Consider the following 24627-nt stretch of genomic DNA (forward strand, 5'->3'; position numbering starts at 1 on the left):
TGAAAAATTCTTGCAATCTTCTATTCATTTTTTATCTTAGTATATTGAATAAAACTATAGCATTACCATTCTTACATTAAAACTTGTGTCATGGCAAAGTTAGAGAAAATTCCTAGGGATTTTTTAAACAGTAAAATACAGTGTAGTTTCATAGAGTGATTTCCTCAAAGTGCCTTAAAGCACTATATAATTGCAAAGCATATAAAATTAATTTAAAATGGACAAAATGGTAATTAAGCTGCAGGAGATTCAATTTGACTTATGCAGGAATAAGCTACAGCCTTGATTTTTTTTCCCCCTAATAAACAGTTTATTTGAAAAGTGTGTGGTTTATAGTCACCTGTAAGCTATAGATGACTCACAGAAGAGTTCCAAAAAGAAAAAAATGTATCCAAATGAAGGAGCTGGTGTTTCCCTTCTTATTCAATGGCTTATAGGTTAGAAATTTGTTCCATCCTTGTTAATGATTTTAACATATCTTGTTTTAACAGAATTACAGTAACAGTACAAGAAGCTGTGTAATACAGTAAATATTACAGTCTAATAGGCTTTAAGTGAAATAGTGACATATACATCTATGTAAACATAATAATTATAACATATGTCAGTTGTCTATGTGCTAGAATTTAGATTTGCAGTTAAGCCATCCAGCAGGTTTTTGATGATGTGTGGTTTGATTTTCTCAACACAAAAATGAATCACAAGATGAATCAGGCCCTTAAAAGAGCCTATTTCTCATCATTGATTATAAAATGAGACTAGTCATCTAGCTCATTCACAGATATCTACATTATATAGATATTCCACATGTAGTCCAGTGAGTCTTATCCTTGTTTCAAGATGAAAAAATAATATATTTTATTGTTCTATCTAGATTAAAGTTTTGACATGCTCAGTTTGCTGACCATTTTTCCATCACTGAGATGTTTATCTCAGTGAATTACTTAAATCATTAAAAACATCTTGAATCTGAAGAAGAGTTCAAATCCCTGAGTTTAAGCAGTCTAGATGCTTGCTTTTATGCCTCTATCACTTTCCTTGATTTGTTGTTTATCCCTATTCCTTCTTGTTTTCTGGGAACCTTCAAGCACACTAATTAACTTGCCTTTTTTTTTTTTTTAATGAAGCTAAGTAAAAAAGATGAAGTATGCAGCAGTGTTTTCAGTAGAGCTCTATATTTCTTAAAAATGGAAAAAACTGCCTACTGTAATAAAGTGGAACTTCACTTTACAACATACAACTGCTTAACAGTTTATTTGCTATAGTATTTGCAAGAACAGCATATTATAATTGGAAGTACTGAGCCAAACAAGCTATTGTTAATTCTTCAAAATGACATATTCAGAGATTTGCTTATAAATGTGGGGCTTTTTATCTTTATTTTTGATTTATATCATAGTGACTAATGTCAACAAAGAAACAAGTGACCTTCTTAGTACTCAAAGGCATGAGTTTTTTCAAGTGTGTTTAGTATCAAAGCAAGGTACAAGATTGACAGCACTGAAAATGGAAGATTTGTATTGTATTTATCCACACAACAGACTCTGCACTGCAATGCAAATAACTACAAATTTTCACTAATAATGCATTTCAGCTATGCCCCTGAAAGATTATTATGTAAGAGAAAATAATTATTTTTGCCAATTGAAACAATAGACATTTTATGAGAATAGCTGTTTAAACGTGGTTTATACTGACCTGATTATCAAATAATTTCAGATGGTAATGTGACCTATTCAGAAACACACTTAAGCAATGTACTTAAATTCAGGCATATGTTTCAATCCTAGCCTCTTTCACAGGAGGTGAGGATTTTAGTAAAATGGGATTTTCTCAATATTGACCTCAGCCAGCCATGAATCAGCTATGGAGAATGGGAAAGGTGCCCTGTCACCCGTTCCTTTAGTTCACCATTCCCCATTAAAAAGCACATTCTGTGCTGTTATCTCCAGTGGGAACTGTGAGCATAACAATTGAGAAGGCACAGGTAAAATGGCAACAAGATGTGGATCTTTTTCATAACTTTTAACCTATTTTTCAATTATTACCTGCAGTAATGCCTTTAGCCTTTGTGATTACCATACTCTTCCACTACAGGAATCTCTTATGATCGCACTCAGAATACTCCTAATTTTTTAAAAATATTATTGAAGCATTGTTGAAAAAAATCTGAAACTATGTTTTGCAAACAAAGTTGAACATGCATGGTTTCACTGTTGTGTAGAGTGCTCTTGTGGTTATTGGTTGGTTTGTGATACAGGAAGCCTCAGTTCCCCCATCTACTAAATATTTATATTTTGACATTTTGCAAGATATTTTATTTAAGCCACTGTTTAAGAGAGTCATGATCACACTTGCACTTTCTCTGGCCTCACAAATCTTACTATTTTATGCAAAATGGAATAGCCTCAGCAGTTAAGAAACACCTTTTTTTCTAGCTAGTGGTTAAGATCCTTTTATCAGCGATATGGGTTCAAAGTCCCTCTGACGGATAGAAAAGTATACTTTTGTATACCCTATTGTGACTGTCTGCATAAACTGCTAAAATGCCTCCTCTCATATTCAACTTCATTAGAAGAACAGAGCCCAAAAGGTTTGCTCTGCTCGTGCCTAAAAGACTGAGTCCTTTCTGCAGACATTGTAGAGAAATATCTAGTTTGTGAAGACTGACAGGGCTTAGTTTAAGATCACTGTTTCACTCATTAGCAAGTCCCAAAGCAGAACTTTAGGTACCATGAGAGCTTTAATTTTGGAAACTTAGAGCTCTGCAGACTTTAGACGTGAGTAGGCAGCAGCAAAGTAGATATTTAAAGACTCCGTGTTTCATATTTTGGTTCCTAAATCCTGATTATGTTCCATTTTAGATGCCTTTGCCCTTTGACAATGTCATCTATAAAACCCAGATCTCAAAGGTATAGCTCTGTGAGAGTGTAAGTGTCTTACTGGGTTCAACAGAAATTCGGTATCTATGCATCTCTGAGTATCACAGCTTTAGGATGCAAAATCTCATTGAAAAGCAGTGAGACTTAGATTCTTAAGTACCTCCATGTCTCATAAAAAGAGACTAACTGTGCAAGAAATTTGGAGCAATTTTACATTTTTAGGTATCCCACTGGTTAGCAGAATCAAATCATTAGCACTGAATTAGATGCCCAGTGTCCCCATACAATGCTTCACAGGAGCTAGGCATCCAAGGGAAAAGTATGTCTATATTATGTTTTGTGTGCTACAGAGATTTCTAGTGTAAAAATACCAAACTTGGATACTGAAAGCAGTCCACTGTACTGCATGTTGTGCAGGCTAATGTACCTTGAGAATAGACTCCCTGCAGTAGCAAGTTAGCTCATTTAAAGTGATCTTTGATATTGTCACACAGTACTGTCAGACTCTGCAGTGAAGCCAGATCCTGAAAACAGGACTCGCAGAAAACAACAAGGTTCAAGTAAGGACCTGATTAAGCCACTCTACAGAAAACACCATGGAGGGAAGTGGGGCTACGCTCTGCCCCTTGAAGGCCAGACTATGGCAGGTATCTTGCCCAGGGTTCTTAGAATTACATGTGAAAGCCAGGTCAGGGCTTTCCCGAGAAAAGCAGTTCCTACCCGTTATTTCCAGGGGTAAAAGATTTCAGTTTGCAAATCCTTCATTGGCCTGATTTCAAACAGAGATTTGCAGCCACCAGACAGCCAGACTATTCGGTTCCGTGGGGGTTGTCTTTTCTCAGTCTCTCTCGTTTTACTGCTGTTTCTTTTTGCACAATTAACTATTCATTGAAGCAAAACTTTGATTCTGATTCTCATTCCTCCCAGCTGTGAGGTTTAACAACTGGATTAGAGAGTCAGGCAGTAGCAGCATATTACAATTTCTGTAAAGGGGAAGGCGTTTTGAGAGGTTATCGCAACTCACCTTTTTTAGCCWTGAATTCTCACCCCTGTGCCACAGTTCACCCCCGTCTGAACTGCCTCTGCAACTCTTGCATAGCCATGCTGCAAACGAGAGCAGTGGAACATGCCAAAACCCACTGGTTTTAACTCCAATAATTTTAACATTGATGTACTTTGCAGTGCAAACCCAGAAACAGTTACATCAGGATAAGGGAGGGTGGGGAACTGTAAGGGATGTGGAGCGGGACTGAGTGACTGCCCATATGCAGGGGAGCAGAAACCTCTTTCACTGGCTTGACCATGAGAAACATTATAATGTAGAACTAAACCAAAAGCTTCTCTGCTTCCTTGCCTTTTGGCTTGATTAACATCCACAAACTAAGCTGTAACATTTCAGCTCCATCAGTACAGTCAAAATGGTGAAAGGTTTTTGTGTAGACTAGTCCTAAAAATTTATAGGATGGTTCCTTTAACAGGGTTCTTCAGAATTGGTGTCTATATTCCAAAATCACTGCTGTGGGCAGTCTTGGCAAACTGACCAGGAACTGAGTAGATATGGAAAATGGATTTACTTGGAGTGGTTTTACCAGGAGTGGTTTCTCCAGGGTCAAAGCTGAAGTACATTAGTGGAGAAGTTTATGCTCTCGCTGTTCAGGCTGAAATTTTCTGCTGATGAATAAGAAGGCTTTGCTGCCCAAGGCTGTCAAGTTCAGCAATTTTCCATGAAATAAAGGAAAAAAAAACAACACTGAGCTTTCTGACCTCAATGGTATTCCCTTCAAGATACATTAACTGATTTTTAGTTCTTTTTTATAGAAAAGAATACTTGTAGCTATATTGATATCAGTATAACAAAATATGCTATCATATTACCATCTTTATGGGTTTTTTTAGTGCTTCACAATGAGTGTCTACAGACACCTAAATCACTAGTATATACTTCTTGTAGATAAATGTTATATATCTATAGGACATAGTTCAGCAAAGATGAACGTTAAGTTTTACATGTAGGCAGAACTGTTCAGCTATGCAATACAAGGCAGGAAACAACTACTTGAAAAGAAGTTCTGTAGAAAAAGATCTCAGATTTGGAGTGGATGACAAATTCTGCATGAGTCAATATTATTATGCTACTGCAAACAAGGCAAACATCCTACTGGGATATGTCAACAGGAATATAACCTGTAGGATTTACGGAGTAATCCCTCCATTCTGCTTAATATGGGTAAGGCTTCAGTTCAAGTACTGCATCAAGCTTCAAGAAAGATGTAGAGCAATTATGCAGAACCAAGAGAAAAGCAGTGAAATAGGTCAGAGGCCTAGAAAATATGGCCTCTGAGGAAAGTAACTGAGGCTGTTAAGTCCTGAAAAAAGTTGGGACAATATCACAGCAGTCTTTGAATAGGTAAATAGATGCTGCAAGGAGAAAGTGAAAATACCGCTTCCCTGCACTTGAAGCCCTACTACAGGCTTCAAGTGCAGCAACTAGGAAAAACATTCTAAAAGAAGGGGCTGTTGGACACTTGGGTGGAGTGCAGTGATGTAGGATTCCTCTCATGAGATGTTTTTAAGAAAAGGTTAGACAGATACCTGTCAGCAATTATTTAAGTCAGTAGGATAGATAGAAGAATGACTTCTACAGTTGCTTTTTATAACTATGATCTATATTTCTTTAAATAGAAATGTGACTTCTGTTTTTCACAGGGTAGATTCTGCGAGTATACAACTCAAGAATAAAATAAACTAATATAATTTCTGTGTTAGGAATAAATGCATATGTTTCTGACTTACAGTATTAAATAACAAATGTAAATCTCACAATGACTGTCAGATCTGTTGAATAAATAAGGTGAGAAAGAACACACTCAAATGAGTCATTCTGTATGCACCAGAATTCTGGGAAGGCAGAGTCAGTTCTTAACAGACCAAAAATGTTAACTTAATTATTGACAATGCACTCAATCTGCAGGAGGATTTTTGTGTTAGATGTGTTTCATGAAATCAATTTTCTAATAAAGAAAAATTAAGAGGCTAAGTAAAAGAAACCAAAGGCATAAAGCATGATGTAGTTATAACTGAAGTCTTTTTAAAATGATCTTTAGAATGGAATAAGAAAAAATATTTATGACATATATATATAGGGGGATTTCAGGATGGTATAGTCCCTGGAGGAGTCAAAAAAAAAGAAAAAAAAAGAATTAAGTGAATACAAATCAAATATACTACAATTGTTTAGGACATGAAGGCCAAAACCTAGTTCTGTAAATCAGAGGAGACTGAGTGAATGGAGCATTGTGCGCAGTGAGGTGATAACTCTTAAGTTCTATTAGCAATATGGATAGAAGAAGAATATTTCATAACGCATAGTCTTGAACTACATACTGAAATATCTGTGTGTTTTGTTTGTAGAGACTGAAGAACTGAGCTCTATGGGGGGGTGGGGGAGGGAGAAGAGTAATCAATACAACTCATAATTATCAAACTTAACATTGCCCTAGGGTACAACCTTCTCCAATTCAATTATACACTATTATATTTGGTCTTACATCACTTCATATTGGAATCAAAATCAGAATGAGGTATAAAGGAAACACTGAAAAATAAAAAAGATCTACTTCAGCTTTAACTTACCCAGTGCCATCAGGTGGCATTTTGAATGAGGGTTTAAAATGTTAAGCTGCTGTGTCAGAGCAGTCCATACTGCCTCACTAGTCTATTAGTACATATATATTAAAGAAAAGAAGCAACTGGAAAGAGCCAGTGTGATATGACTCAGAAGTCATTAGGCCAGTTGTCAGCCCACCTGGGATGGTGTTTTCTTGGTCAATGTCCAGTTGTGACACAACTTAATGCATGTTTGCAGAACACAGGGCTCTCATATGTAGTACATATATTTACATGTATAAGTTATTTTTATAGCAATGAACTAACTCCTCAGGTGTGCCCAGAAGAGGGAGAATGCTCATGTTTTAAACCCATTACATAATACTTTTTAGCTAACAGCAAATTAAGTGGAGAGTGATTTTTACCATTGAGCAGCCATAGCGGCAGGGGCTGCGGCGGGTGCAGTCTGGAGCCGCCCTGCGCCGGTCGCCGCCGGTTCCAGCCGGCCCGAGGCGACACGAAGGGCCGCGGGGAGGCAGCGGGCGCCGGAGCTTCGCGCCGCGTGGGCTGCGCGGGCCCGGCTCGGACGCGCTTTATGTCAACACGGGCAGCCGCGTGGCCGAGACACGCGCCGGGGGAGGCACCCCACGCCGCAGGGGTACACGCGCCCCAAGCGACCCACGCCGCAGCTGGGGGCAGCACGCAGGCGGCACAAACCCCCTAAGCCGAGAGCGAAAGGAAAAGAAACACGGACGCGTCAGGCGCGCCTGCGCACCGCGGCAGAAAGCCGTTATGCGCTACTCACCTCCTACGCCACCTCCACAGCGAAACTTTGATGGACCGGGCATTCCCCGCGGCAAAGCGCAGAAACTTGAGAGTGGCGAGGGGGAGGACAGGTGTTTATGTAAGCGCTTGTTTAATTGTGTTCTTTTTCTCAATACCTAAAACAATGACCAGAAGTTTGGGCTGGTTGGCAGTTAATTAGGTCAAGTAAAATTCTCCAGCTGGAGACTGTTCTCCCCGCGACACCTGTGCTGTTCTCTCAGCCGTGCCCAGGCAGCGGCACTCTCCGGCTCTGGCCAAAACCGTGTCAAGCACGGACTGCACAGTATGAATGTTTCATGGGACAGTGCTCAATCCTGTGCTTTGGTCCTTTTCAGTTTATAAGTATAGAGGTAGCCAACAAATCCTAAAAGCTGCAAAATCAGACATAGTATTAACTGGCCTGTTTTTTATTCTGTTGATCCCTTTATACCTAGCACATCTTTGCTGAACCAGAGAAGTGAGTATCTCGGTTTTTATCCCGGTTGTATTTAGCCTTAATCAGAATGGTTGCTTAAGACAGTTCTGTTCAGTAAGAAACCTAGTAGTGAGAGATATGAGTCACAACCCTCTCTTAGAGCAAACACCTCAAACCTAAATAGCTAATAGTGTGGCAGATCCAGCTACTTGTAGTGTGTAAACTCCACATTATCAAAAAGCAGCATAAGAACAATGGAATGAATTTTCCTCAGCTAGTGGAACTTCGAGAAGACAATGTCTACTTTACTTCTGTCCCTTGAGGACGTGACTAAGAGATGCATTTTCAGTAATAGTTTCAAAATGCCATGTCCTTTCGCAGGACTAGCTACAGTTACAGCTCAGGGGAGATTTAACTTAGGTTTTCTATTAAACAGGAAATGTTTAAAACCTAAAACCATAAAATGTGAACATTCCAATCATTGTGATAGTTTGGTAACTTTCAAGATTGTTTCTTAAATATTCCCCTGATGGGCTCCTTCTTCCTCTACCATTGGTGTATTGCTGACTTTTTATTTTAAATGGACAAGTTTTGATGTCGCTTTTATTCTATACACCTTCTTTCTCCTCATCACAGCACTGGAATTTCTCATTGGTTTTCTGTGTTCTCTGCCTCTCTGGACTTTCCTTCTTATATTCACTCTCCTTGCAATACAATCAAGCTAGTGCCTCTCTAACGTTTTTTTTAATCATCCTTCACCTACCCACATTTCCAGTTCCACACTATCACCCTTTCTTTTCTTCTTTAAATTCACTGAATATATTGTCTAAATGTCTTGTGTAATGTTATGCACAAAGTCTTGTTTTATGGGCAAAGAGAAAGCACTCTTTAAATACACACACACACACACACACAAATTCATTTATAGTATAATTGAAATTGTAACAGTCTAACTCAAGGATCATTATTAATCTAAATCTAATTATCACAGAAAAAGAATACTTTTGTACAAGGAAAGGCTTAATAATAGTGATAATACAGTTAAAACTGTAATACACACACTTACTTTCTAATCCTTTTTCCTGCAGTTACACTCATCCTTCAGCTACTCCTCTGGTTCCTAAGGTTGGTAGCTTCAGCGAGTATGTGTGTGTGAAGCAGAGTAACTGCTTTTACTGTTACCTGTATAAAACTGTGATTGTACCACAGGAAGATAAACAAAAGTGAAACAGCTTAGCCTTAGCCACCTGGTCTGTTAGAAAAATTGCTGTTACAGCTAAAGCAAGTAAAACAAAGCTGCAGAGAGGTCAAGAAAAGTTCAGACAGAGCCAGTCTGATGTACCTCAGTTCTGAGGCCTTGTAAACTCAATACAAAGCTTATGGTCTGTTAGTAGTAATGGCAATACCATATTTCAGGGCTACATGGTAACAGCAGTATTTCATTCCAAAATCATATTCTTTTCTGGCCCTTTCTAAGACATAGTTTCTTCTTCATACATGCTACTCACCAGAAGTCCATAATTGTCTTTTATAGAAAAAATACCAGAGACTGTGACATGCTTTCTTTTTCTAATTTCCCTAACCCTATTTCACACATTCTTCTTCCTGAATTTTTCTCATCCATCATTTTTCTAACTCCATTACCTCTTGATTCATCCTCACTTCTGATCATTTTCTACATTTAAAAAAGCTTCTAAAAAATAGAACTCTTGCATGTGTACACTAGCCACATGCAAGAGAAAATTGTTAATAAATCACTTCCATTATTGCTTTTAAACAAATTTTTATTCCTAGCAACCATATTAATGAGGCCAATAATTGAGTATGTATTTCAAAGTAATATCTCTCATGAAAATACTAAAAGGAAGTGCTGTACATTAGTGGGTTTGATTTCTAGAATGTATGATTGGAATAAGGCACCTGAAAGCCAGCCTCTGTTTTTGTGATTGCAGGTTTTATCACAGGAAATATATTACAGTTTATATTGAGCAACTGTACACATGCAGCTATGGCTCTGTTTGTGCAGTCTTCTAAACTACGTCTTTTTCACAACTCCTACATAAAATCTCTTAAGTGTTTTCAGGACTGTGGATAGTATAAATTAACAAATCCTTTTGCACATACTAAGGACTACATAGCACATTTAATTTTGAATATCCTTTCAGTATCCTTTATAAACCTCAGTTGCCATGCTAGTAATACTGCGAAAGTTAACAAATTAGTTGTGGGCCAAATTCTGCAGTAACTACACCACTCTGAGCCTCAGCATAGAATTGGATCTTTACTGGGACTGCTACAACAAACTAAAGTAGTGGAACTGGAGCACTGGCACACTTTAGAATTGAAGCTCAGCTAGACTAAGAAACATCTAGAAAGCACTAGAGCATGCTGATTTAGAAAATAACTGTCTTGACTCATATAAAAAATCCAGTTGTGATTTTTTTTCAGGCCATAACCCTATAATTATGAAACAGTATACAGTATTTTGCTCTCCAGCAGTTACTGCAATTAGTGCTCCAAAACCAGTGAATATATGTGAAAAGGACCATTTAGTAATACAATTTTACTACAAGCCATGCACACAGATGCTGCCACTGCTGCTGCCTTATGTAATACACTGGCTGAGTGCATGATCTCACAGCCCCCACTAGTGGCTGGCCCAATTCAAAGATAAATGCTTGTTTGCTGTTTGCTGTCAGCTAACACTGTTAGGGATCCATCAAGAAAGGTGTTTAGACACTCCAGTGATATTGTAGTGTCCTCAGTTCTGCTGATTTTATTCAGTATTTCACAGGATCCCTCTCTTTGTCTTTCAGGCCTGAACATTTATAAATTTAGTGAAAGCTACTGGGAGGTTGTGCTCCTTGTTGCTGACAGCTTTGCATTTCAGATTGTTGTGTGGGATTGTGTGGCTCCTGGTTTGCTAAAAGAGCTCGTGACATTTATTTTGTAAAGAGTGAAGCCTTTTTCTCTTTCTGAATCATCTGTGAGGAGTCATCTGTGGTTTGGGTTTTTTTTTTTTTTTTTGAATGAATTGTTCTGAATTATTCAATAAATAGATTGCATAAAAATGTTTCAGATTATATGTGTTTACAACCCCCCTCCCCATGATTATTCAATTTATGTTATTTGTATCATAGAATGGTTTGTGTAAGTCATGAGGTATAGTAGCTGTCTCTAGTTGGATGGCCTAAGATTTCTAAATGGAAGAAGGATCCTTTTTCCAATTGAACGGAATGTTCTTAATCAGTTAATGAATTTATTGTACAAATAATAAAAGAGCTTTTCAATATGCTGGTATACTAGTGCAGATACTCTTACATACACTGATTTACAGTGCTTCTGGTAACCATGAATATTCTTTTGAGTAAAAGTTGTTTACTGAATATTCATGAATAATTGGAGGAAAAAGAGGTTATGAATATGAACAAACCTAATCTGGTGGATTTTCTTTGCAAATGAAAAGCATGCATGCTGTTTTACTGTCATCACACAACTGTATTTTTTCACTTATAATGACATTCACAGTTAAATTAGCAACTATATTAGGAATAATATTAGCAACTATAAGTTTTACTGGAAAGCCAAAATTCAGGTATGTACCGTTTTAGTAAATTATCAGAATTTGTCTCCTTAAGGCCCAGCATATGTATAACATTATGGATATGTGTGCACAGTATTTTCCATAGCAATTCTTTCAATCCGTGACTGAGAATCAGGACTGATTAAATAATTCTTTTTTTGAATAAAACAAAAAAATTGCACAGAATGCCTTCTTCCTTAAATGTGCTCACTTTTCTAATGATAAGTATGTGGAAAAATTTGACCAGAATTTTGTCCTGTTTCCCTAAAGTGAGCTCTTAGCAGGCTTCAGCTGAAAAAGAGTTTTGAATTTCCATTTGGGGTATTAATTTGCTAACAGTTAAAGAAACTTTTAATTTTACCCTTATTTACCCCAAATTCTTTTTTTTTCCACTAGAACTTATGACACATTTAATGTTTACAAATATCTGTAATTTAAGATACTTTTGGAAACCTTGGAACAAAATAAGTGCACAACTGTTTTAAAAAACTGAAGTACAAGCAGTAGAGGTACTCTGTAAGAAAGGAACGAGTTAAAAATACTCCATACATTAGAGAAAGTTATCCCACTTAAACCTGCGTATAACCTATTCTGGATGTTTTCACAACTCTAAAATAAAGATATTTTAAGTAATAGGGAGGATAATTAAAATGATAAATATCATTTACATCACCAGGTCCTACTGACTTTCCATGGATACTGGATGCCCATGTGTGATTTTGAAAACGTCTGCCAATCTGTTTAATTATTTTTAGCAATTAGGGTTGTAATTTGTGCATGTTGCTTCAGCTTCTTGCCATTTTGACTGATGTCTCAATGTGTACATTCTATGTCATGCCATATGTTCCTTGGTAGCTCCTATTATGCAGAATGAATTTTTTCTCCTAATTGGATTTTTGCTGGTACATGTTACAGGAGAAAATAGAAAATCTAAATGTACTGGGTCTGTTTCTCCACTGCTCTGATCCTTGTATCTTTTCTACCAGCTGTGTAAAGTGAATAAGTATTAGCAGTGAATGAATGAATAGAGAATTCTTGCTTGCACGTTTTTCTGTGCTCAGTTTGTGCCAGTGAAAATGGTTCAGAATGTAATAAGCTACTGAAAGATTGGTCCTGTGTGGATCTACTTGCTTTTCCAGGCTACTCCCAAATTATAAGTATAAGCCACTAACTTTACTGAATCCAAAGGCAGCAAGAAATAAGAGCATCTTTGTACTTTTTATGCCCACTTTATGACTAAATTAATGTACATTTTTCAAATATGCCCAGTCTTTTTTTGACTGTAAAGTACAAACAATTGCAACCACATGATGTATACCTACCCGTGGAGTTTGCTGTGGATAAATGAGTTTTCTGGAGCAAAAACTTATTAGAAAGAAAGTGGTTTTAGGAAGTTTGTAATTCTATTAGGTTGAGATTTTTTGTCAGTGGAATAAGTAATCTTGTTCCCCTTTTCTGTGTATTTATCCAAGAATGGAAAAAGAGAATATAAAGACTGTCTCAGAGTTTTTGGTTTTTGTTTTTTTCTGTTGAAGACTGACTGTATCTTTACATGTTTATACGGTGTCTGCAGTTACACAGATGGTTGCTAAATTAAATTTAGTTGCTGGTCTGCTGGTTTTGTGTAATTGTGTTTTTGACCAAAGATACAAAAATATAATACATGTTATAATTTTGATTGGTGAAATATAGGAGGTACTTTCAAATGTTTTTCAAGCATTGTTTGAAAAGATACACATTAACATCACTAATTAGCGGTGAGGAACCTTGGGTTTTCTAGGGTGGAAAACATGTTTAGCATTTGTTCAGAAGCTTCAAAGCTCAATTTTAACTGCTTAACTTATGGAGATAGGAACTGAAAGGTGACAATGACAGAGTAAACAACATCTGCGTAGCAAAACCAATTTGACAGCCACATTCATAAATATTGCAAATGTGAGGGAAAGCCTGTCTCATTTATAAAGCAAAATCTCCTGCAGAATTTAGTTCTTTTTTCTCTAGCCTTCCATGAAGACAATTTTATGATGTCTTTTTATATGAGCATTATCAGATGCTTTATTTGTAAAGCAAGGTTAGTTACCGAATTGTAACATAGATCCATATTTGGAAATTGTTAACCCCCAAAACTACTAAGGACAAATAGATATTCTCAGTTTCACACAATAAATCTCTTTATTATTAGTCCATATCTCTTAAATATGTTCTATGCTTGTATACATGCAGAGCTTTCGCTGATTTTAATAAAAAGTCCAGTGCTGTGATACCAAATCTGACTAGAAGATCTATAGTGAAGACCAAAGAGGGCAGTATTGCTGTATTCTAGTAATTTCTTTGGCTCACTGTGGGCAGGATAATCCTGAAGTAGAAGAGTTAGTTAGTCTTAATTGAAGTTATTGTTAATTCAAACCTGTTAGCAGAAGGAAGCCTTAAATGTTTTTCAGAACTAGTTAAAAATCAGAACTTCAGAGGTGTAGGTATGTTACAATTCAAACAATAGGAATAATAATAGAAGAACAGTAAAAATTCCATGGGATCACATTGGTTTTGGTTCAAAACGAACTCAAGACATTCTGTAGAAGTAGTCTAGAAACTCCCTGCCTAATTCGTTTGGCATAAAGATCATACTTCCAAGCTTATGGGTAAGTCTACATTGTTAAAGTCAGCCTGACTCAAAAGTTCGCTTTGACAAAATACTGACATTCACATGTAAAGAAGGCTCTTGAAGACAGCTTTGACAACTTCATAGCTGATAATACTGAAAAAGACAAAATACAAGGGTTGCCTTTTTATTGCCTCTTGACTAACAGCTATATTTTATGTCTCTCAGACACAACCTGCTGTTGTTGATATGTGGGCTAAATTTCACCATTGTCCTTAGGCTAACATGAACTATAATGTTTCTATTTTCAACACTCTTCCACTAAATCAGAATTACTTGGGCAGCTATAAAATGAATCTAACATGTACTGTGCTAATGATTAACTATTAATCAAGTGTATTATGGTAGTGCCTCAGGCTAACTGAGATTCTGGCCCCATTATGTTAGGCATGTGCAGATCTTAAAAAAGGCCATAAAAAAAGTTCTTAAAAATGGCTGGTTCCCTTTTCTACCCTTCTATCTATCACTTCAACTTGAACCCTTTCAGCACTTGAACTCTAAATTCAGTTTGTCTGGCTTCATCTGCTGTTTTTTTCCCGAAGCCCTATGGGACGGGAGAGAGGTGCTGTTGTAGGATGCAGACTTTGCCTGTCTGATAAGTAAAAGTGATAAACAAAGTGATAGGCAAAATTCTGATCCATCTGAAAGTAGGTATTTTACTGTTGTTTTAAGCAGCCAGCTTATCTGTGTGACCGAACTTCTTCAAAGAATAAAAAGTTGTCGCTTGAATTCTGCTAGATTTACTCCTTTGTGGTGCGTTTTGGCAGCTGATATCATTATCTGCAGGAGGGATGCTTCCACAAAAGATACCGCACTCAATACATTTTTGGCACAGTCAGGTGGCCATCATGAGTCACTAAATCACCTGCTGCAAATCAGCCTGTTATGGCATTCTCAATTGCCTGTGAATTCCAGATCTCAGTTTCTTATGTTATTGGTTTTTGGCACATCACTATGAACAGGTGTGATTACCAGTGATCAGGAGCATGTAGTGATAATGGTTAAAGGCCTTCACAAAGTTTTTGAAAGGACTTCTTTTTTTTTTTTCAAAGGGGGGGTATTTTATGGTTAACAGTTGTTTTTGATTAGAATCAGACTCCTTCCTCCTGCTGTTATCCTTCCTACTCATCCGGAATCTGAAAAATAAGATGAAAACTGCTGGAAGAATACTGACTCTGATGTTATTTTCATGAAATACTGTGGGAACAGTTCCATAATAGAGCAAGTGACAAACAGCCACATTCCAGCTGGCAGGAAGAAAAAAAGATGGATGAGAAGGGAGGGTGAATGGCTTGAGAAGGAAATATTAAATGAAGAGGGGTGAGGAGAATAAGAAACGAATAAAGAATAAAATGTGAAAAGTCAGAGGGAAGCTGAGAAACCTAGAATATTTAGAATGGAGAGAAAAAAGTAAAGGAGAAAGTGAGAGAAAACTGAAATAGGTAATGGTGGAGTTTTTTGTCATGATAGACTAAGAAGTTCAACAGAACCTAAGAAGATGAAGCAAAATTAGGTGTTTGGAAGTAAAGGAAAATTAGCAAGTATACTTAATGCAAAGTACTTAAAAATGTGCAGATAAAATGTAAAAGAGGAATGAAGACTCTTGGAAAAATATCTTTCAAACAGTGATAGAACATGATCTATATGCAAATTTGTAATAAATTTAGAAAACGGTTATATATTTTGGGGAGATGTCATAATTAATAGCTTAAGCTAGCTATACCTTATAGCAGACAAGAAACTCTTCAGGTCTTACTCACTGTTTTTAAAATGTTTCCTCTCTAAACAGATCATTCACTGGTGTCTAAAGCAGTCACCTTTTATTGCTTGACACCTCTATCCCCGGTGAAAGGTCTGATGAACTTGTAAACAACTATGCTTTGAAGTTGAGATGAGCATGAGGGTAGACAGCAGACATCACATATGTGCACCAACTGTAAGAGTTTGTAATAGGACTTCTGTCCAAAAACGTGCATGATTGCAGGGATGTGCCACTTGTGCTTTTGCTTTCAACTGCATCAGCTTTGAAAAAAAGCAAATCTACACTGTGAAGCTGGTCAGTTTCATTTAGTTCTATTTCTTTAGAGTTCTAACATAGTTATCAGATCTATTCGCATACTGTTCCCTCGAAAAAGTGGATCCTTTGACTGACCCTCGGTAGTGTCTGAGGTGTGCCCGAACCCTGTGAGTATGACCAGTGCATGCCTAGATATTCCAGCGGGCACATGAAGATGCTATGACAGCACACTTCTGACACCTCAAGGTGGATCTCTTAGCTGAAAAGAGAAATTTTGCTAAGAATTTATTTTCCAAATCTTTGAGGTAAATACAAATCTGATTGAAATCTTTCCATCAAAAATTGTCAGCATTGGAATTACCCTGATAAGGTATTAATTCCTGTAAGTTTTTGACAGAAATCAGATGGGTAACAAGGCTGACCAGCTAGACAACCAGGATGTGGGTTACCTGACTGATCTTTGACATCAGGGTCACAAGGATCCCCTTTCTTTTTTTGTTATAACAAATTTTCTGTTCCTGAAATTATGAAGATTTTCCTCAGGAGATTTTTAGAAATATCCATCTCTTTCCCCTAGAGACATACTTTGGGAAGACTACTTTAATAGGCACATAGGTAAAGTAACTTAAGTGCTTATATTCCTCAGCTTTCATTAGCAGTTCATTTTGATCACGTGTGTAATTAATTGTATGTGTAGCAACAAAAGCTGGGTTTGTTGTGATATTTAGAAGTCAGGTGATTGAGTTCCTGAAGGCCCACACATTTTATTTCCATGAAAACCAAAATATTCAGGGTTTTCTGAAGTTCATCCCAACCTTTTTGGTTTTGAAACAGCATTGAAATTTAATGAGAATAGATTTCTTTTTACAGATTCTGATGCATCCTGGAATCAGCGTAGTCTCACTCATGGGTTTTGCTTTAGCTTATGGTTGAAATTAGTAAGATAAAAGACAGATGGTAATTTTGAGAAGTTAATTGAAGTTTAATGAAGTTCAGAATTTTCAGAATTCAGTTCAGAAGTTAAGCTGAAATTGTATGCAGAATTTTCTGGTTGCTTTGTATTTTCTTTTGAATTGCTTACTGTTCGTTGAATCCCTGGACAAAATATTTGGGTAATAGTTATTGCAGATATAATAAGCAGAGGCATATTCAACTTTAAAAAATGATGCTTGGTCATCCCTTCTCTCTCATTCTTATACTAGTTGCCAGGGCCTGTAAATCTATGCTGTATATGACTGTTTTTTCAGGGATATAAATCAGAGAAAGTATGGGTCCATGATCCACTTTCACAATAATACTTACAAAGTTTCCAACCACAGCAAAATACTAAAATGTGTCTTCCTAAAATGAGAATATGCTTTCATGGTAAAAAGGCACAACTGAGCAAATCTTTAAATAGATACAGAGAATCTTTTTTTCAGAGAGTCTTAGTTTGTAAGGTGTCTATGGCTGCTAAGGTCTTGCTATAAGGTCCTACCTATGTCAGTCTTTTCAATACATCTAATGATCGGATGTGAAATACTGAAGTAAATATGCATGACTTTGAAAATGGTAGCTAAAACGGGTTTTAGGATTTTATGAGAGATATTCTTTTGTTTGCATGCTTCTGTAAAAACTTTACTCCTGAAAAACTAAGTGCCAAGGGGAATAAGAAAGTTTAGATGTTGTCAGTAGCTATTCAGGTTTTGATTTCTACCATATTATAATTCTAGAGGCGTGCAAGCCACGGAGTTTCAGTACTGGTCCCAGCATCACTACAGGGTGGAGTATTTGGTTTCAGAGTTTCATTTGGTTTATAGAAGAGCTAGAGAGTCATGAAGAGCTTATCTCCACATCTGAATCTTTGCAAAACTACTTCAAGAAATTTGAGCAGAATTGTATTCTACTGGAGTATGCTTTTCCATCTCAATTGGGATGAACCGTAAAATCTAGGCAATTTTCTCAGAACTACCTGGGAATAAAATCAGGGAAAAATTTGAAAGCTGTTCAAAGCCAATGCCCAAAATGATTCTTTCCTCAGATTGCATAAGAAATTACTTCAACTGAACCATTTTAATGAAATTTTTCTTAATGGAGAACTTGGAAATGTATTGCTTTCCATTTTGACATCAGTTTAAGTCAGATTTTGAAATATCCAGAATAGGAACATAAGATGAAAAGAAACCTGAAGGAAGTGGAAACATTTCTTGAATCATTGAGCCCTGTCTTCTCAGACTGTACATCTGATCATCCTATGTGAAATAGAATTTCCATTCTTCACACAGCTCTGCCCAGGAGCAATTCACGGTTCTGGTTCAATTCTATTAAAATGTGGTCAGGAATTGTAAGAGAGTGATTAATTCTTCAGTTCCCTGTCTGATATCGAAAAGACTATAAATTACGAGGAAAACATAAAAAAGAATGAGTAAAAAAGGTAGACAGGCTAGTTTCATAGAGAGCTATCACCTTTATGCTGTTAGTTTGGATGAGACATTGGTTTGCTGCTTCTGCTGCTGCTAAGAATATTCTGAATGGTAATGGTTTTGATCCCCAAGGGACCGAGTACAGCAGCTGAAACAACATTTAATCCAGCAGATGCAGGTACAGTAAATGCCACAGGCAATGTTCAATTTTGTGTGTTAGCAGCAAGGGATGGACATTTAACAAGTGGAGAAATGGCAACCTTGTGTGATGGGATGCGATGAGAAAATATTGCATTTGTCCTGGGTTAGCCTTTTATGCAATTAACTACTCTTTCTTTTGCTACTTCTTTGTTATGAAAATGGCTAATGAGTAGAAAAATTAAAATGTGACAGTATAAGTATTGTCCACAAAACACAATTAGAGAGATACTGTATGACTCTCGAAAGAGATACATGAAATACATATATAGGAATCAGATGATAGAAATTCACATTTAATGTTAAGGGCCTAAAGGACATTCTTTTCTAAGCCAGACTGAGAGTTGCAGAATAAGGCTGTAAGAGTGCTTGTCACTCTTTCACAGTACCTAATCAAAACAATCACAATTTTACAGAAAAAAGCCTATGGGATAAGATCTCCAACTGTAATGTAATAGAGAACACTTTTGTTTGTTTTGTTTTGTTTTTCTTAGGCATCTGTTGGCTTTAGGAACTTGAAACACTTGAAATCTCATGGTTTTTATCCCATAGAAGGAATCAAATCAGAACTATTTCAGTTGTAAATTCCTGGAAGCAAAGATTAATCCTTTTTACTCTTTCCATTAAATATGTATGCATGCAGCACACATTCTGAAATACCGTATTGTGTGCTCTATGCTGTTTGCTGTGTTGTGCGCAGAAGTGTCCAAATGATTCTTCCTGAACTCCTTCAGGATCAGAAGCGGTAGAGTTACATTCATACAGCATTATTAATTAACCTTGGAGAGAGGCAAAGTTTGCTTTATTGCATCTAGGTCCACATTAGTATATCTGTATGAAGCTGTGCATATTGTGCAAGCATATTGTGTGAGCTTACTGAGCAGGACTGCTGTTAGACTGAGGATCCCTGCAGTGTACTGCATTATATATTGTAGAAACGCCCTGTGCTGTACAGCATTATTAATTGATTGTCACTAAGAACCTTGAAAAAAATTGTTGCCTAATGAAAACAATGCAAAATAATGCCATTAACAAAAATATTAAGAGTGTAATATGTAGCCTGAACTTTCTTTTCTTATCTGAATCAATTGCCAAAAAGCCTCATGTACTAGGAGGAACCACACAATGTTAATTTCTTCAAATACTTCTTTTTAAAATTGAATTTTTTAGCATTTTTCTCCCAAGCTGTCAGAGTATTGAGTCCTTTTGTACTGTTCAATTATGTCCAAACTCTTGGAATCTGAGAGCAAATTCCAGTTCCTGTGTACACATTTGTTCTCTGTCTACAATGCACCTTGCAAGGGAGGGAAGCAGATACACAGCCAGATGGGTACTGTCAGGGAATGGAGTACGTCTTGGGTAACCTGCCCTATTTGCTTTATCATCAGTCACATCAACAGCATCGTGGGCCAATGCAGTCAACTACTTGAATGGACAGGACTGTTTTTCTTTTACTGGAGAGTGTTAGTTTGGATAATGTCCTGGATTCCTAGGAGATGAAACCAGAAATGGAATAAAAGTAGAACACACATTCACTGACAAATGGAGGAATCCAGAGTGTTCACATGCAGAATGTCAGTCCTCTAGCTGCTGTTGTCAATAGGATGGTTTAATACAGGTGTTGCTTACATATGATAAAATATTAACATTCATGCTTAAAGAAAAGAATTTTGTAGTGATCAACAAGGTTTTTCATAACTCTTTGTGAATTTAGTTAGCTTAGTCTGTTCATTGCAGTGGCAAATTCAGCGTTTTCCGTTGATTGGTTGCTTGACGCATTTTTATAGCTTTGGCTGTTGTTTTGATTTTAAAGTATTTACTGGAAATAGCTTGCTGAAATGAAGGCCAAAACATGGAAATAAAGAAGCATAATTAATGAGATCTTATATCAACCTTTCTTCCTGAACACTGAAATAGAAATTTTATTTTAGCCCACAAGTAAATACGTCTGGATACTTTTATTCCTAGACTTAATTTTTACACATCAGAAAACTAGCACTTGATGTGGCAAAATTAGGCATATTTGCCAGACTCTTCTTAGAGGCTCAATACTAGTGTAACTGAGTAACTGGTCAAAATTTGAAAAACCCAACAAAGTATTTTGTATGCCTCTGATTCCAGTTTACCTTGCTCATAGTTAAGTGTCACACTGAAATAGGATGGCACTGATAGGTAGGCATGCAGGTCGGGTACAGGGGAAACTACTACTAAGAATGTCAAACATATTGGTGTAAAATGTGTTGCCTGTATTATGTGCATCAAGGTTTGGTAGGGGAGGGTAGACATTTCTGTTTTGACTGTTCAGGTTTGTTAACTTGATTTATAAATGTGATGGTGTTTCAGTAATATGACTACTAAAGTTGCAAACTTTAATGTTGACCTATCTTTTGGCAAAACTATATTCACAAAATATTTTTGGTTAATTGTCCACATGGGCTTAAACCTGAGTAGATTTGGTGCATGATATCTAAGCAACAACTTTGAAATGGTATATTTTGCTTCCACCTTTTGCACATCTGTGAACCGTTTCCTATTTGCCCTTTTTTGCTGTTTTTTATGTTAACACATTTCTATAGTTGTACTTCATTTTAGCCTTTAGGTGGCAGCATTTGAGAAGAGTTGTATATGTGGGCTTTTCACCATCTAGAAAGCAACTCGTGGATAAGAATCATAAATAGATAAGACAAGACATGTAGCTACGCTGCTCAGTATGCACTTCACTGCAAAGTTTATTCAGAAGCATTCAAAATATAAAAAAAACAGATATACATGAACTTAACCATCTTAACACTTCTGCTCTCGTTTATGCTTTTTATGTAGAAAACTATATACATCTATACATGTAGATATATGTATTTTTTGAAAATGCTTTCAATCAAAGTGAAAATGGCTGTTCCCATTTACTTAACTGGAAACCCTTTCTTCCATTCCTACATTCTCTTTGTGTGAGGAAGCACCTTTTATCTGCGAAAGAAATGGGAAATAAAAGGTCTTGTGTTCAAATTCCTTGCTACCCCTCTTTTTTGTTATCTTTCAGTCACTTGATGCCTAAATTCTGACTGTCTGAATGTGATGTGATCAGCAGGAGTGTTTTAAAACGTACACAAAACCTTTTGTCTGTTTTAATTCACTGAAAAGGAGATGAACAATGCATTTCCAATATTGGACTGTGGATTCCATCGTTCTAAAAGGCACACAATTTTTTATTTTTCCCTCCTTTTTAACCAGGAAGTTCCAATGAAGTCAAGAGGTACAACATAGGACAGAACTGATTTCTGCTTATACATACTAACAGCGGTCTAGGTTCATTTAGTATTTCTCATATGTATTGTGTTTCATTGTGCTAGCTAATAAAAAATAAATAAAAATCCTGGACTTTATTGAGACTGGGGTGGCTCTGGTGGACAGACAGGGCAGGATGGGTGGAGTGAATATCAGTACTCCTACATTTTCATTTTAAAGATACACTAAATATCACATTTAAAATAATAATTAAATATCATATTTATATTCAAATAATTATCATATTTAAATATCACAGAGTAATTTAGTGTCTATAAATTAGCAGAAACTAGACTTGCCTTACTAGTATTCCGCAAAGGTTATGGTGTCAAAGAACTTCTTTGTGACATCTAATCTCTTAACTAAGGTCATGTTAAGCATACATAGACTGTCCCTCAGATATTTTAATGACAAGTATCTAGGTTTTATTCAAATGCCTAAACCTGTGTATCTAATGCCATTTGACATGTCCTAGAGTATCTAAGACAGTCACAGGGGACTAAAAGATACATATAGGACCTGTGGGAGCTCTCTGCTAATTATAATGTGAGCTTTCTGAGTAAATGCTACCTTTTGTATCCTGTTCCAGTACTTAGACTTCTTCCTAATATCTACTCCAGTGAGACATGTTGTAAGTTTAAATCCATTAAATTGCTTCTTGGTAAGCACTAGGTAAATATGGAGTCAGCTGACCACTGTCCTCTTTATACAAAGTTTGTGTGTTTTTGAGGGCAACCAGGCTGTAGTAAACAAACCCAGTTCTTCATAGGTCATATTAGTCCAAATGATCACAACACAATCATGTGTTATTCAAATTAATTGCATTTGTAAATAATCCTGCAAATGCTGAGGGTCAGAAACCTATGTACTTTGAGTATATGTAAAACTAGTAAAAAAGGCTTTTATTATAAATGTTTCTTAACACTCGTTTTCTTTATTTTGTTGGTGATCCAAGGACTCTTCCTTATAATTCATTTTAATAAATAAGTCTGTACTAAATTATTAAGCTAAATGCATCTCTGCTGGAATTCCCTGACTGTATTACACAATAATTTCAAGAATAAAATGAGAATAATTTCCAACAAGATTTTGAGGATCTCCTTCACAATGTGTGGAAGAATGCCACTGACCTAACACTGGAAACTTTCTCAGGAGAACTACATATCTATTCCATATAGAAACAGGAGAAGAGGAGAGTTGAGTCAGTCTGTTACGATCCAAAACCAGAAAGCCAAAGCAATCTGATAATTCAAGGTAGTACTGTGTTAATCTGTTCTATTAATATGCTTTGATTCAAAAGAGAAAAGCTGAAAAGACATCCTTTCTTCATAATATTTGCCTTACTAGCATTCTGCATCTTTGTTCTTGCACTACTTTTGGTCATGTGCAAAGGATATCATGGACTGATGGGCTTCTTTATTTGGATCTCATAGAAGAGATTTTATGACCATGACAAAAAGACAAAATTGATTCACTCCAGGTTTGATCTCTTTTCCTTCTCCTACTTTCTGTTTCCCATATTATTTAGAAGCATGCTTCTGAAAAAAATGGAATTCTAAAGTTGAATATTCAGCTCAGTATTCTCTTGAGAACCACATCGGCATCCTGCAGAAGTTTAATTGCAACAAAAACAGAAGTTCAATGGAAAAAACACAAAACAATTTTCATTCATGATGCTATTTAGACTCCGTACTACTTTTTTCTTTTTTTTTTTTTTTTGGATGATCATAGCTAAGCCAAAAGGCAGATAGTGTCAGGTCACCCTATAGTTGCTGAATGTCTAGGTCTATTACTGCCTGGCAAATTACAGGAATTTAAAGTCTGTCATTCAAGTAAGCGAGATTAGGGAGACGAAAAAAATAAATGTCTAGTTGGAAGAAATAAGAACCGTGTGCAGTAAAATGAAGAAGAGATTTGAGGCTTGCCTTTGTGGGAGTGCCATAGAAAATTGAGAATCAACTGAAATAAATTACTACAGGTGTGACCCTCAAATAAATTACTTATGCTACTTTGTTAACAAGTCTCATTCAGAGTTAAAGTGGCCTTAATTCTTTTTAGCRTAATTTACCAAGTAAGCTAAAATGAATTAGGCCCTCTTTAATTCTAAATGAATAATTCAGTCCACCTATTTAAGTAAATTGCTTTGGTAGTTTTTCCGGGAGTTATCCCAAGTCTAGTGTCTAGATAGTTTAATGGTCAATGGCTTTAGGCAGCAAGATACACAGTGTACTTGTCCCTTTCATTTGCATTTGCAACCACAAAAGCAGTCTAAACAAAGTTGTAAAGTTGTCTCTTCTGAATGATTTTTTATCCACCAACTGTTAATATATGGTATCCCAAACACATACTTAACTAAGTCTACCATGCTTTGAGGTATCTGCTACTCACAAATGAATAATTAATATAATTTTAACAACCAGCATTTTATGCTATTAGATAGAGTACTTCACATTCTTTCCAATTTCAGGCTCTGCATGAGCCTATATTATTACAAGTGAATGCGGAATTATGTTTTTTGGCAGAAAGCTGGCATAATAATGACAAATGGAATTATGAGAATGAGCAGTGTGACAAGGAGGAGCAGAGCTGCATACATATTGGGATGCCAGTACACGACCTTTTTACCCCCTTGGTCACACTGAGATGCACACCTAAGTATATTAGATGTTTTCCCTTTAATTTAGATGAAAACTATTCAGAGAATGAGATTGACGTTGATGGCTTCATTGTCATGTAAATTATGCAGTATCTTGACTTC

The 24627-nt window shown here is 36.4% G+C and overlaps 1 protein-coding gene and 1 long non-coding RNA gene across 3 annotated transcripts in view; one reads left to right on the forward strand and one right to left on the reverse strand.

Annotated features, from left to right (window-relative positions):
- Positions 1-7193, reverse strand: part of LOC112977536 — a 46992-nt gene extending 39799 nt beyond the window's left edge. For both annotated transcript variants that reach the window (XR_003257537.1, XR_003257536.1), the window contains exons 1-3: positions 6914-7193; positions 4457-4584; positions 3907-3986 (exon numbers count right to left, since the gene is read on the reverse strand). This is a non-coding gene — a long non-coding RNA (uncharacterized LOC112977536). The remainder of the gene's footprint in view (positions 1-3906; positions 3987-4456; positions 4585-6913) is intronic.
- ADGRB3 (adhesion G protein-coupled receptor B3) overlaps positions 1-24627 on the forward strand; it is a 465440-nt gene that overhangs the window by 137186 nt on the left and 303627 nt on the right. The window lies entirely within an intron of this gene.

This window comes from Apteryx rowi, unplaced genomic scaffold (assembly GCF_003343035.1).
Source record: "Apteryx rowi isolate R43461 unplaced genomic scaffold, aptRow1 scaffold_84, whole genome shotgun sequence".
Classification (NCBI taxonomy): domain Eukaryota; kingdom Metazoa; phylum Chordata; class Aves; order Apterygiformes; family Apterygidae; genus Apteryx; species Apteryx rowi.